The sequence below is a fragment of the Ursus arctos genome, unplaced genomic scaffold (genome assembly GCF_023065955.2).
Source record: "Ursus arctos isolate Adak ecotype North America unplaced genomic scaffold, UrsArc2.0 scaffold_5, whole genome shotgun sequence".
In the NCBI taxonomy this organism is placed as follows: Eukaryota; Metazoa; Chordata; class Mammalia; order Carnivora; family Ursidae; genus Ursus; species Ursus arctos.
This window is the reverse complement of record NW_026623067.1, coordinates 42,359,805-42,374,687: the sequence shown is the minus strand read 5'-3', so window position 1 is coordinate 42,374,687 and position 14,883 is coordinate 42,359,805.

Sequence of the window (14,883 nt, the reverse complement as noted above, 5' to 3'; positions counted from 1 at the left end):
AGTGCTGAGAAATGTTAGCTGTTATTTGGTTTTATCATGTGCAGTATTAATTGGGGAATGGGATGATGCAGAAAGGGAAAGTACAGAAGAGAAAAGACTGCCTTTTCTTCATGCTTCATGTAGTTTAGCTCCTCGATTCCCTTGTGTGTCTCGAGCACGCACCTGTCCTCCCTGGTTCGTGAGATTAGATGAGCTCGTTCCAAAGGTGAGAGACAAGTGAGACTGTTCAGGGGAAACCCAACGGGGTGTGCACAAAGGTACATGTAAGAGGATAATCTTTGTAGCATCATTTATAATAGAGAAAACCCACAAATTACCTAAATGTTCGTTCATAAAACAGGTACATCTCAGTTAATGCACCGGAGTATCTCCAGGTACTTCAGGTAAAACACTGGAATCATGTTTGATTCTTTTTTTTCTCTTACTCCCCACGTGAATACCGTCAGTCAATCCTGTTGACTCTACCTTTAAAATATGTTCACGTTCTGACCGTTCTCAGTACCTTCACAGCCACCACCCTGATCTTAAGCCACTTGCATCTTTTATAGATTTTTGCAGTCACTTTCGACTTGCTCTTCCTGCTTCCTCTCTTGCCTTTCTACCTACAGTAGCATCCTTGCTGTTCTTTGAATCCTATCTTAGGGCCTTTATACTGGCTTTTCCTGCTGTCTGGAAAACTCTTTTTCACAGTGTCCTCATAGCTCCCTCCCTCATTTGCTCAAGCCTGCTTCTCCCTAAGGCCTGCTCTATCTACTCTGTTTTTTTTTTTCTTCAAGATTTTTTATGTATTTGAGAGAGAGCGAGCATGGGGGGGGGCAGACTCCCCGACGAGCAAGGAGTCAGATGCTGGTTGATCATGACCTGAGCAGAAGGCAGATGCTTAACCAACTGAGCCACCCAGGCGCCCCTATCTACTCTGTTTTTAATTACATTCTACCCCACTTTGAGCTTAGTATGCCCAATCCCATTTACCCTGCTTTATTTTTTTCTTAGCTGTTACCACTTTTTCATGTACTATATATTATTAACTTACTAAATGTGTTGTCTGTTTCTTGCCACTGGAATGTAAGTTCTTTGATGGTAGGATTTTTGCTTTTTTTTTTTTTTTTTGGCTTTTGTTGTTGTTTACTGTTATATCCCTAGCACCTAGAATAGTTTCAAGCATATAGTCAGTGCTTAATAAATATTTGTTGAAGAATGAATGAATGATTTACAGAGTTAGTATGGACTTTTAAAATCAATGAGAAGGACCTCTAGGAATTGACATGGAAAGATGTCCAAGATATATTTTTAAATGAAATCAAGTTGTAAAACTGCTGATATATATATATTTGAATATAAATGGAGTTATATACACATATGTGTCTGTATACATGCGCCTATATGTATACATTATAATTTCATTTGTGTTTAAAAACAATAAAGCCATCTATTTGCATTTGCGTACATATGTGTATAAATGCATAAAGTGTTGGGAAGGCCATATTCGAGACTTACAGTAATAGCTACTTTTTTTTGGAAGAACAAAGCAGACCTTTTGTTTTATTCTTTACCTCTCTAATTTTTAAAATTTATCCTACAAGAGGCTGTATTCATGCATCACTTGTGTTAAGTTTTTATATAGATTTTCTAAGTTGATGTAAATTTTGAAAAAAATATGTATGTGCAGAAAATTTAGCACTCTTGTTGCATTTTCCTACATCAACTAACCTGAACAAGTTGCCAGCAGAGCGGTCTGCAGCGCGTGGGGACCATTCTTGTCCACTTGACCTGACCCTCACCCCCCAGACCCACATGCAGTACTTTCCCATATAGGCTGTGAACGGCTTGGGAGCTGACCCGTGGTTGTTCGGTCACTTCCATAGCCTTATCTTCAAGAAGTGCAGGACTTTTGACCTCAGAGGTGCAAAATACCTATTTCTTTAATTGAAGCAGCCCTTTCCTCCTACATTCTCTCCTCGTGGGTTCGGGTTCGTGGCTGCAGCCTCAGTTCGCTTCCCTCCCTGCAGGTGGCAGTCCTCATCAGCTGGAACTGGCTACACTTCCCGGAGCAGTGATTGTCGGGGCCTCAGACGCCAGGCGTGCTTTCAGTAATGCTTTTATTTCCTGACACCCTTTTACTGTTCTAGAATGAAACTAGCGACTCAATAATCCACCTAGAAATAGGACTTCAAAAACCAATACAACACCCTTGTTCTTGAAAAACCTTGCGTATGAATAGAATGAAAGGGAAAGTGGTTGATAATAAAATACTGTGTATTACTAGCTATGTATAGCAAATGCTTGGGTGTGACGTCCCTAGGAGATGTGGTGAAGCGGTCAGATGTTTTGCCTATGTCTAGGACTCTTGTGAATGCGACAGCTCCACATGCCGTCTGAGGGAGGAGCAGCCTTTCAGTCTGTGAAGTGATTTTCTAAAATGGTAGGCAACGCTTGGCAGAGCTCTGATGACAATAAAGTACTAACTTCCCTTTGTTTATATGAATTTTCGGTCCCCCAAAATGTATTAAAGCCGAGCTCCCCACTCACACCAACAAGCACACAAACAAACAGATTCTAGATTCAATTATAAACAGGTGTTTTACCTATGCGAGCGTCTGCGGTGTGGGACAGTTTTCTGCTGGGCAGGACTGCCCTTCATATTGCAGAATGTTCGGCATCCTGGCCTCCCGCTAAATATCAGTCATTGTGAGTACAGTACTGGGAAGTAAATGTTTCCATACATTTCCAGAATGCCCCTAGGGGGGCACTCCTGGTCCCCGTGAGAACCGCGGCACTAGCCGTGCTGTGTCATAGGGTAGCCGCAAGTCATGTGTCTACTCAGCCCTGAAATGTGGCTGGTGCGACAAAAGAACGAAACTTTTCATTTAATTTACTTTACACATTTTAAAACTAATGCTTGATTCAGTTACTGGGAAACTTTGAAGTATGATTAGACCAGCTTGCTTGCGTATGTGAATCTACCTTGTTTACTATAAATTTCCTGAAATCAGAATATAGATCAAATATTTCTAATAGAAAGTTTACTGGACTAATTGAGATTCTCTGAGTATAAAACATCAGAAGAATTTGAAGATCCAGTAAGCCAAAAAAAATAGAATATGTTACGAACAACCGTTCTTAGATTAGATTACATGTAGAAATGATAGAGGTTTGGATTTATTCAATTCAGTGTTATTAAAATGAATTTCATTTGTTTCTTTTTACTTTTTAAATATTGCTGCTGGAAAACTTAAAACTACGTATGTGGATCACGTTATATTTCTGTTGCGAAGTGTTGGGATAGAGAAAAGTCAGGGCCATTTTGCTGCCTCCGAGATCCCTTGTTGCTTTTTGGCTGGTAGCAATGCCTAATGAGTCAGAAGTGAGAGAGGAGTTAGAAATACCAGTGCCTTATTCTCTAGCTGGCACACCAGGGGCTGCAGGGACAGGGTCTTTGCAGTGGTAAAATAATCCCAAGTGATTATTATTTTTTAATGAAGCCCCAGATTTTGGCCTGTGGTTTCTGGCAGGGTTGATGTTTTTCCACTACACACACCCTGTGCTCTGTCCTCTGGGAACCTTCCCTTACATTCTGACGTGGGGGTTTTGGCCTGTGATGCACAGCCTTGTGCCAGCTCTACTCAGAGGCAATGAGGAAAAAGCATTTCCAAGTACGCAGAAGATGGCCTATCGCTCCATTCCAGTGACTTACAGATACTGCAGGTGCTTACATTTCAGAGCACACCGTGGGGTCTCCTCTGAGGCAACCACGAGAACCAGCCACAGGGGCAGCTCAGTTACATTCCAGCCACAGAGAGGCCTCGCTTAGCATATATTCAGAAGTCTGTTAAATGTTTTAGATTACGAGCAGACTAGTTAAAATAATTTTCTGTTCCACTTTTAAGGAATTGACTCCCCCCCCCCCAAAATGGTCAGTTTGGTGAGGTGAGAGAAGCAAAAATGCTGAGAAGTTTGAACGATAGGGTCAGACAGAGCTAAGAATAACAACTGTCAGATTTCATGGCTGTGGACTTGTGGACAGATAACTTAATCTCTCTGAGCTTCAGTTTCCTCTTTCATATATAGCAAATAACTCAGTAAGCAGTAACTGTTGTTCACTACAAAGAAGTGAGAGCGGGAGATGAGAATTTTGAAGCAGAAAAGCATCTTAGAACAGCAACTCCAAGACTATATTCCTCAGAACTGGTCCCATGAAGTAGAATTCCAGCAATAACGAGTTTTGTGGTCACTACATTTTGGAAATTGTATATCTCTCAGTGGAGACTGATAAAGTACATTAGCATAGTTAGCATTCTGAGAGGTTCTGTGGTAAAGAAATCAATTTAACTTGGCTGAACCCGGCCTCTCCTAAATTATTTTATTAGTTTTTTTTTCCCCCTCCAAGAAATAACTATTAGCTCTGTGAAGCATACTTTGGGAAATGACGGCATGAGAGAAAGTGTCTGACCTAATCAGAACTCCTTGATCTGCACTTTGGATGGGCTGGTCTCCTTATCAGATTGTCCTGTGACATGGAGGGGGGGGGAACAAATGGGACAATAGTCTGACAGCCATCAGACTATGTCCCATGTCACCTAGGTCCATAATGAAAAATCCATCCCTGAGGGAGCTTAGACAACCTTAGGGGGAAAAAATAGTGATGTGAAATACAGTCGCTTGAAGCATTGCTTTGGAAATTTCTATTTTGGTTGGTGGTGGAGCAGAGGGGACTGTAAACTAGATATAAAGTCCCATGAACTCTCACAGTTCTCTACAAATGATCAATAGCTATCATAATCTTCTGCCATAACAATATTTCAAAAGAGTTTCAAAGTGCCAGACTGGGGTTTAAATACACACACAGTCACGCGCGCACACACACACACACACACACACATATGCGCACACACACACTCTGAGTAGTTACGTAGGAACAGATTAAAAGGATATGTTTAATTTATAAGCGCTACTCTGATTAGAAATGATAGATGTGGAAAGATTGCTAAAGGATAATGTTCATACTCAATTTGCAATAATTACACATTTCTTTCATCAAGACACATATCTAATATAATCTCCCAAATCCCAAAGTACACATAAAAATAAAGTCCGGTAAATGACATCAGACAGGAGAGGATAAAAATTCTACTCCAAGGAAGGTTCAGAATACACTGGGATCTAAATCAAAATGTGTAGAAGTAGACCTAGATATTTGTGAATATTTGCATAAGAGCATTATTGCCCCCAATTTTTATTTTAAATATTTCAAACAGAAAAATGTTAGAGTAGTACAATAAACAACCACCAAGAATTGTTAACATTTTTTCAATTTTGTTTTACTTCACTTCTGCATATATATTTAAATATAAATATATATGGGGGGATAAACTTGTTCACAATAAACTGCAGACATTGTGACACCTCACCTTAAATATTTCAGCATGTGTCTCTTACAAAAAGGACATTTTCCCACATAATCACATGGCATTATTCTGCCAATAATTCTCTAGTTCCATGTGATACCAACTCTAAGAGTCAAATTCTTCAGGAACAATCATGGTTCATATATTACATTTGGTTATATCTCTTTAAGAACCAGAGTAATCCTGTCATCCCAACATTTTTTCCCAGTATATTGATTTTGTGGTGAGACTAGTCATCTGGTAGGATGTCCCACATAATGGCTTTGTCCATCTGATTATTATCTCTTAGGGTCATCTAGCTCATTCTTCCATTTCCTGTGCTTCTTGTAAACCAAAAGCTGGGTTGAAGTTCAGGATCAATAAACATTGAACTTTTAACTATACCTCATCAGTGCGATGATTATTTATTCCCATTTGCCTTCTGTCCCATTTAACCGTAAATAATGCCTTTCACCATCAAGAATGCCGACACTTAGTTGGCAAATGAAGCATCACATTAGAAGGCACAGAATATCAGTCTGTCCCACTAGTGGGGACACCAAGTCTAATCACTTGGTTAGGTCTCCATCAGAGCTTTTAAAAAGTAATGAGCTCCATTATTAGATTATAAATGGATTGATTTTATTATGTAAATCATGTCTACTTTCAATAACCAATCAAAATTTTCTGCAAATGGACACAATCCTGAGTAAATGATTCTACCTTAAGTTTGACTTAAAGTCACTCCTTTTTGTATTAATATGTGATGAAAAATATATTTTTTATAATAAAACATTTCCTATTGTTTGAATCCAACCAGAGGAAAAATGGCAGAAGGTTGAAGATTTCGTTTTCTCCATCTATTTGCATAAAGTCATCTCTATTTTAAGAATCCTAACCAAAGTCAGCTCTCCCAGGTCTCTCTCTTTGGTGCCTGGTCAAGAGAGGGAGGTAAATCTCGTATTATTCTTTCTTTCCAAATTTAGATTGGCAGGAGAAAAACATTAGTTATCATTTCCTTCTCTCCCAGAGATAGGTTTTGCCTCTTGTTTGTCCTAATTTTGTGTCCTGAGAACTTGGCTTGGCTACTCTCAGATTATAGGCCCGGAAAATTTGTTTGGTATCGTCAACAGAAATGTGGGTTGTACTCTATTTGCAGCTAGGGTTCTACTGCCTTTTGCCAGCTCTCAGGGAAACTGTCTAAGTCTGTCTTTCTTTTGGTTATGTTTGCCAGTGTCTCCGGCTCTTGGGAGGGTAGTTTCTTTTGCACCCTCTTGCGGCACCCCTTTTGTGTCCATGGAATTGTTAAATACTGCTGGGAATATTTACTCTTTGTCTTGGCTGAAACCTGACAAGAGATTTGAAAGGCGTATTGTTGTTGTTGTTCTTAAGTAGCTCTAATGGTCACAAGTTTGAAAGTTGGCCAAATTGGAAGTTGATATTCAGAGCCTGATAGGAACTTTTTTAGACCCCCTAAGCTAAAATGAAACTATGTATCCAGAGGGAAAGCAAAACACTCTGAAGCCATTCTGGAAGGAGTTACTAAAACATTCCAAAGAAACACAGCTCTAAATCTAGAACAGGGGAATCTTTTGATTTCTATCCTAGTTGAAGATCTGCCTGATAAAAAGCAATAAATTGAGGATGAGGTAGTCAGATGGCTGGGTCAGCCTTTTGAAGTCATTCAGGTTGCAACCCAATTCTTTGAGGAGTCAAGAACAACTGTACTTGTCTTACAAATCGAGTCATTGCAAGAACAGAAATTCGGCTCTAGAAACAATGCAAAGCCCGACTATCCTTTCTATTAATAGCAGAACCTCCCCTATTTATCTCTAAAGTCTTTAGATATTGTAGAAGATGTGGATTTGGGGGAGGAAAGCCACCCTTCTTAAAGAAACTTACATCCTTTTCTTTGCCTTTGAGTTGTAAATGTTCTACCTGTCTCTTCTAGGAACTCAGAGTTCTCTCTTGGAATGTGAACTTCAGGGAGGTAATTCTGATCAGGAGGGGAAAAAAGACAATAATTTGGAAATTAGGTGAATAAAAAAATCTTAAAAGTCTTCTCCACAAATATAAGTAAAATTTTAGCTACTCAAGAGGTAACCTTTACTTATTCTGTCTGCTAGAGACACATTTGGACCCAGCTATTCTTTTATAAACTAGTGAGCTTTGCATGATCATATCTGTCTTATGGCTAATGTTTTATTTATTTTACTTTTTTTTTTTTTAAAAAGAGTTTATATATATTTATTTGAGATAGCATGAGCAGGTGGCAGAGGGAAAGGGGGAAGCAGGCTCCCCACTGAGCCGGGAGCCCGATGTGGGGCTCAATGTGGGGCTCAATGTGGAGCTTGATCCCAGGACCCTGGGACCATGACCTGAGCCAAAGGCAGACACTTAACCGACTGAGCCACCCAGGCGCCCCTATGGCTAATGTTTTAAAATGAAATCTGTAAGATCTCTGCATCTGTCTGTATGCTTGTGTATGTTTATGTATGTATGTTACAGGTGTGTGATATTTTTCTATCTCTGGGTGGTATTGCCCAAATTAATTTGTAAAGAACTCTATTTAAATGGCTTAAAGACAAACAGGCATTTATATTAACCAAGTATACTCTCAGAAATATAGAAACTAATGCAAATGTTTTTCAAGTTCATGTGATATAGCATAATCTCCTGTATATAAAAGCTAGTTTAGTTTAAGCTTGTTGGTTTAATTAAAACACATGTCTTTGGAGTTAGCCACATCAACTATAACCTTTTATTCTACTTAGGTGTACTAAAAGTCAAATAAACTTATGTTATCTCTGTTACAGAGTTTGTCAGCAAGAAGGATAACTTAAAATGATGGCTAACTGTTCAGTGTCTCATGACATTTTCACAAGTAATCTAAACATAATTTTTTTTAAGATTTTTTAAAATTTTTATTTATTCAACAGAGATAGAGACAGCCAGCGAGAGAGGAAACACAAGCAGGGGGAGTGGGAGAGGAAGAAGCAGGCTCATAGCAGAGGAGCCTGATGTGGGGCTCGATCCCATAACGCCGGGATCATGCCCTGAGCTGAAGGCAGACGCTTAACCGCTGTGCCACCCAGGCGCCCCTAAACATAATTTTTAAGAGCAAGTAAATTAAATAGATCTAAGTAGGGTTAAAGTTTATAAATGAACTCTTCAACAACACTTATGCTTTATGGTATGTCTACTTAAAAATAGTTTCCGGAATCCTTTTGGGAACTTAAACCCTTAAAGATATAGTGAGATAAATTAAATGATGGCTATTCACTGCGTATCTAGATCATTCCCAAATAAGATAAAGGACTGAAACATTAATTACTGGACACAAGTTTATTCACTTTTGGCTCCCTGTTAAAGATACTTGAGTCTTTTAGTAAACATGTTTTGCATCACACTAAAAATTTGCCTGAGGAAACATATACTTCTAGAAATTGTGAGAAGGATTTATAAATTTGCAGATGCACAGAGTAGTATGACAGACAATGCAGAATTGCTTACTGCCCACTTTTCACTAGGAATAAAGGATTCTAGGGTTTAAGAATTCTAATTAATACATATAATTAAAACCACTTAGAAATTATAGGGTAAAAGGAAACAGCTGTGTATAAGAAGTAGGTAGGGAAAGTAGACTGACCGGTTGTTCCAGAATGAGAAAGAGAAAACATAGGTGTCAAAACCTAAATGAAGAGAAAAAGATTTTTTTAGAAGGTTTGTGGAAAAGGAATCTTGGAAAAGGAATTTTGTGCGTGCTCAAGCTGATTAAAATGGGGATGGATTTCTTTAAGTTTTTAAAGAATGAGTTTTGGTATCAAAAGTATAGTGGTATTATTATTATTATTATTATTATTATTATTTTGCCTTTTGGGTAATCAACCTAAAAAGCAAAGAGTTTGTGTTTTGTCAAAATAATGTAATGTTTCTTCACTTTTTTAAAAAAGATTTTATTTATTTGTTTGAGGGAGAGAGAGAGAGACAGAGATAGCATGAGCAAGGAGAAGAGGGAGAAACAGGCTCTGTGCTAAGCAGGGAGCCCAATCCTAGGACCCCGGGATCATGACCTGGGCTGAAGGCAGACGCTCAACCAACTGAGCCACTCAGGTGCCCCTCTTCACTTGTTCTTGTCATACCTTTGATTACTTAAGAAAACCCAGTCAGTTAAGCATCTGCCTTCAGCTCAGGTCATGATACCAGAATCCTGGGATCGAGCCCCACATAAGGCTCCCTGCTCAGCGGGAGAGTCTGCTTCTCCCTCTTCCTCTGCCCCTGCTCCTGTGCTCTCTCTCTAGCTCACTCACTCTCTCAAATAAATAAAATTAAAAAAAAAAAAGAAGAAGAAAAAAGAAAAGAAAATCCTTTCTTTTCAATACTAAAAGAGCTAAGTTTTGTTCACAACTATGTAAACTTCTGTATTAGCCTTTAAAATCTTCTATAGTTAAAATGATAGTTAAGTATTATTTCATAATGATCTGAGATCCTATTTAGTCAGATGTTAACACCTTTTGACGTTTTGACAATTTCCCAAAATCAAATTGTAAATGCAGCCTTTTTGACCTTAGAGTAACTTTGAGATTTCGCAGAGGATCATTAGAAGCTCTCTCATCTTGTTAAAGAGAGATGTTAAACTAATCAGGTTTATCTGGTATGTTAAATTATGAGGGAAGCGTTGTCAAATAAGTGATGATAAGCCTTCTTAGTTTATATGTATATGAATGTCTGTTACTAATATATGTATTCCAGAAATTATTTAAAGTTGCTAGAAATTTGTCAGTATTCTCCTATTGTCCAACTATTAGCCTAAATTATTGTGTGCCACAAATATAATTACATTTCCTTATCAAATGAACTCTCGTCAGATCTATAACCATGGCTATTTGGTTAAAAGTCTTCTTGTCATTTACAGACAATTACTACTTTACTCTGATGCTTTTGCAAAGGTGCTTCATCTTCAGATTCATGGAAAGGACTCTGATAGTTACTCTAGAATACAAGTTTCTGATAACTTTAAGATCATAAAACTGAACTGGGAAAGAATTTCCAGAACTAAAGGAAAAACTGGATTCAAGCAGAACAAAAATTAATAACGTGGAATTGAATGAACTGATGAGGGTGATTGTAATTTTTTTTTTACAACTGTTTCTTTGAAACATTGCTGGTTCCTAAGTTTTATTTTCTTCCAGATTTAAGGAAAGCTTTTTCTCCTTTCTGTAAGCTGTCTATGACTTACGGTAATTTTGTAAAGTATACCTTTGTAAACAGATGAAACATTTACTTTTTCTTCCTGTCTGATCCCTCCAGAATTCAGAAATCTATTGAGTATTCTTATTTTCATGGCAATATGGTTATTTGCATACGTTCAATAGAATCTGTTCTCCTTATAACAGGACACAATTGCAAACTTGGTTATATTATGAAAGCTTTGACTGGAATGTCATGTTTGAGAATATGTATACAATCAAATAAGACCAGACATGGGTACCCTGCTCAGTGGGGAGTTTGCTTGTCCCTCTCTTTCTCCCTCTGCCCTTCCCCCCAACTTGTGCTCTCTCTCTCTTCTCTCAAATGAATAAAATCTTAAAAAAAAAACCAAAAAAACAACAATGAAATATGACCAGACAGTTTGAAGGAGCTAAGATTGACTTCATGCAACCAATAAAAGCCCCTTGGAAAAAACTAGCCTGATACCTTGCTTAAGGGTTCCCTGTAAACTTATCCTCAGGAACCCTGAGGATACCTTCAAAAAGAAGAGTCATGTAGATCTGTCGGTATTCCAAGTGAAGTCTCATGGTGAGTTCTTGGCTTGGTTTCTTAGTCTGGAGAGGCTTTTAACAGTCCGGTATAAGATTCATTATGAAAAGGCCCAGCAAAGAAGATTTAAAAGGAACCTGTATGATCGATCACTTGCTGCATTTATGTAAATAATCAGGCCACATCTAATGAGACTAGACTTATTTTGCAAACAAATTAGTCTTACTGTGATGATCTTTGATAGAGACGAGGGTGATTGTAGAGGAAATAATTGTGTTTTGGGGACATTATACACAACCTTGTAGACATCAAATTCCAGTCCTGTTTATTGTCTTTGAGGTTTTGTTATGTACTTATAAGTGAAGTGGATCTTGAATTCTTGTGCCTACAACTCTCCATACTAAAGTTTCCAATTTTCTCTGATCCTGCTGATTTGGAATCACTAAGAAAAAAGACTGCCTTGAGCTGCTCCTTGGAAGAGACCATACCAGGTCCTCCTCGCTGCCGTACATAAGTCACACATTAGGAACTTGAATCTTGGAGCCCCCTCTCCCAGTTGAAAAGACTTCATACTCTTGGAGTTGCACATCAGCTAGAGATATGAAATGAAAACTGACTAGGGAGGTTACTCCTCAGAAACAGATGGCATCTTGAGTGGACAGCTCTCCCAAGTTCACAGATCAAGATCTTCATCTCCAGCACGAAAACTGTTCTTTTTTGCCCTTTTGCTACTTGCTTTTTCTCTGTTAATGCACCAGAGGATAGCGCTCCCTTATTCTGGCGACTCTCACCGAATGTACCAATAAGGCCGTAGCTGCACAGTTAAAAGTCCCTTGACTGTCCTGCTAGGTGGTTTTACAGAATAGAACTGCTTTAGATTACTTACTGGCTGAACAAAGAGGGGTCTGTGCCATAGCAAATAACTCCTGCTATACCTGAATCGATGCTTCTGGTATTGTAGCAAATACAAGAAATGAATGCATATGCTGCTTGGCTAGAATAGGTTGATGCCCTTTTAAGTACATTAAAAAAAATTTTTTTTGATACCAGCTGGTATGGTTCATGGGTCCCGTGGCTGATGAGTATACTTAAGCCTCTTGGTGTTACCCTCCTAAGAGTTACCATTGTCATCTCCCTTGTGTGGTCTCACTGCCCTTGGAGAACAGAAACAAGATGAACAATGAGAGGAAAACAAAGACAATTCTTCCATGGAGCTGATGTCATTCCCTAGGAGTTTCATAATGAGACAAGAGCAACTTAGTATTGATGGTGACTGAGAATCACATTAGTGCCAGGCGTTGAGTTAATGTCTTGTTGTATGAGAGGATGACCAAAATGGGGGAATTGTTAAGTTAATTAAACAAGGAGGGGATTAAACTGATGTGGTTCTAATGCTGTGGCAGCCTGTGTAAGCCATATAACCCAAAATCTAACCCCATACGTGCCTGATGGTTATGAAATCAAAACACTGAGGGCAGCTAGTCACTAATAGTCAATCAATAATTTCCTGACTTTGTCTCTGCCTTTCCCTATAAAAGCCTCTCTCCCTGTGCTCCTGTTGGTGGAGTACTCCTAACCACTTCTAGTTTGGTGCTGCTTGATTCAAATCCATTTTTTTTCTCAATTACTACAAGATGATGACATTCATTCTGTCCACTGGAGTAAATGAAAGGCTAATGTCATCAGGGATGGCCACCTAGAAGCCTAGGCCTACCTGGCTGTCCTGATGGCTGAGGGAGCCATGTATCAGCCTCCTGTAATGGATTCATGGTACATCAGGGTCAGCTCTGACCCTGGGAATCCTAGAAGAATGTATATTCTGATGTTACGATGAGCATATCTTTCTTTTTTAAAAATGTGTTGTGTGTGTGTGTAACCTATTCCTTTACGTTGATTATGCAGGACCTTATAATTGTGAATTCCCCTCCTTAGTAGAAATACAAATGTTTTTCTTGACCACTTTCTGATCCTGCCTGTTCTCCATAAAATATGCCCAACTCGTATTTCAAGTTTGATTTATTTGATTTTTCTTACCTGGAGTCATTCATTCAACAGTTATTAACTGAGTTCTTTTATGTACCAGGTACTTTGATAAACACGGGGGATAGAGAAATGGTAAAGGCAGTTTCTGAGTCTGAAGTGTTTACAGTTTAGCGCAGGGAAACCCCAGAATGGTCAGAGAAAGCAAGAAGCGCTTAATGGTGCTTGGTCCAAAGTTCCATGGCCTTTGACTTGGGGCAAGTGGGAAGACTTCCCAGAAGAGTGACATTTGAGGCGTAGCTTGAAGGAGGAGTGAAGGCTTGGCATTTCAGTCATGAAACAGAACCCTGGATAAGAGACAGAAACCTGTGATTCTAAGAAATAGGTGAGCTTGTCAGTGTGCCTGGAACACCAATTTCTGGCAGCACCTTGAAGAGTGACAGAGATTAAGGGTGGAAATGAAGGTACAGTTAGGTTTTGGGGATTTCGCCTGCTGCACAGAAAGGCTAGGACTTTTTATGTAGGAAACTAACATCTGCAGACAGTTTTTTAAAACATGGCTCTGGCATCAATGTGGAGAATGGTTGGGCAAAGAGGTCATTAGGAGATTGTTGCAATCTTGAAAACAGAAATGATGAGGGCTTCACCTAGGGTCAGGGTGCTGCGGGTGGATGAGAAAATGCAGTGGTGATAGAATCCATGGCAATGGCTGCAAGAACACAAGACAGGTCAATCTGGGCCACTGAGCAAGTGATGAAATCATTAACAAAAACAAGGAGAAAGGCTCAACCCCCACCATTTCAGCTCTTCAAATCCTCCTTTTAGACATAACTCAGGGGCCCACTCCTTCACAAGCCTTCTTGCATCCTTGTTTCCTTAGGGACCACTCTCTTCCCAGAATAGGTATTCTGGGAGTCAGCTGTGGATGGTTTGCTAATAGCAGGAGGCTGTTAACTTCATGTGTGTTTCGTGTGTTTCCTGAACTAGACTGCAGGCCTGCCATTCACAAGCCCCACGTCTCATACTTCCCTGATATTCATCCCACGACCAGTGCACAGTGTCAGGCACTTACTGAGTATTGTCTATGATGGGCAGCGGGGCCTAGTGTGGGGCTTGCAAATGAAATCTTAAATATAAAGTAGATAGGAAATGTAGCCTCTCTGATTCATACAGGGACGAAGACCTGGAATCCAGTATTGTCTATGATGGGCAGCGGGGCCTAGTGCGGGGCTTGCAAATGAAATCTTAAATATAAAGTAGATAGGAAATGTAGCCTCTCTGATTCATACAGGGACGAAGACCTGGAATCCAGGATCCGCGGTTCCCTTCTGTCTAGGGCTCCATGGAACACAGTTTGAAAACTTTTGGCTTAGTGGACTGGCCGTGGGTTTGGGGGTCAGAACTGAGTTCTAATCCCTGCTCTGTCTTTTACCTAGCTGCAACAGAATAGACAAATGGGGAAACTGCTCTGAGCCTCGCTTTCTCCCCTGTAAAACAGGGATAATTATACTTCCAGTGCAGACTTATTGTGAGGACCAGGTAAGGCAATGCATGCAAAAATCCGTGGCGCCTGTTAAGTGCTCACTAGGTCATAGCTGTTGGTAAGAAGAAGAAGAACACATTTGCTAGCTGATGTAGTAACGGAGCCTTATCGAATTGGTACTTGTTCGGTCTAAATAAATCTACTCTTGCTCGAGTTAGGAAAAGCCAGGGTTGGGTTGAAGTTACGGGGGAGTTTGGGATTCAGAGGGGACCCAGT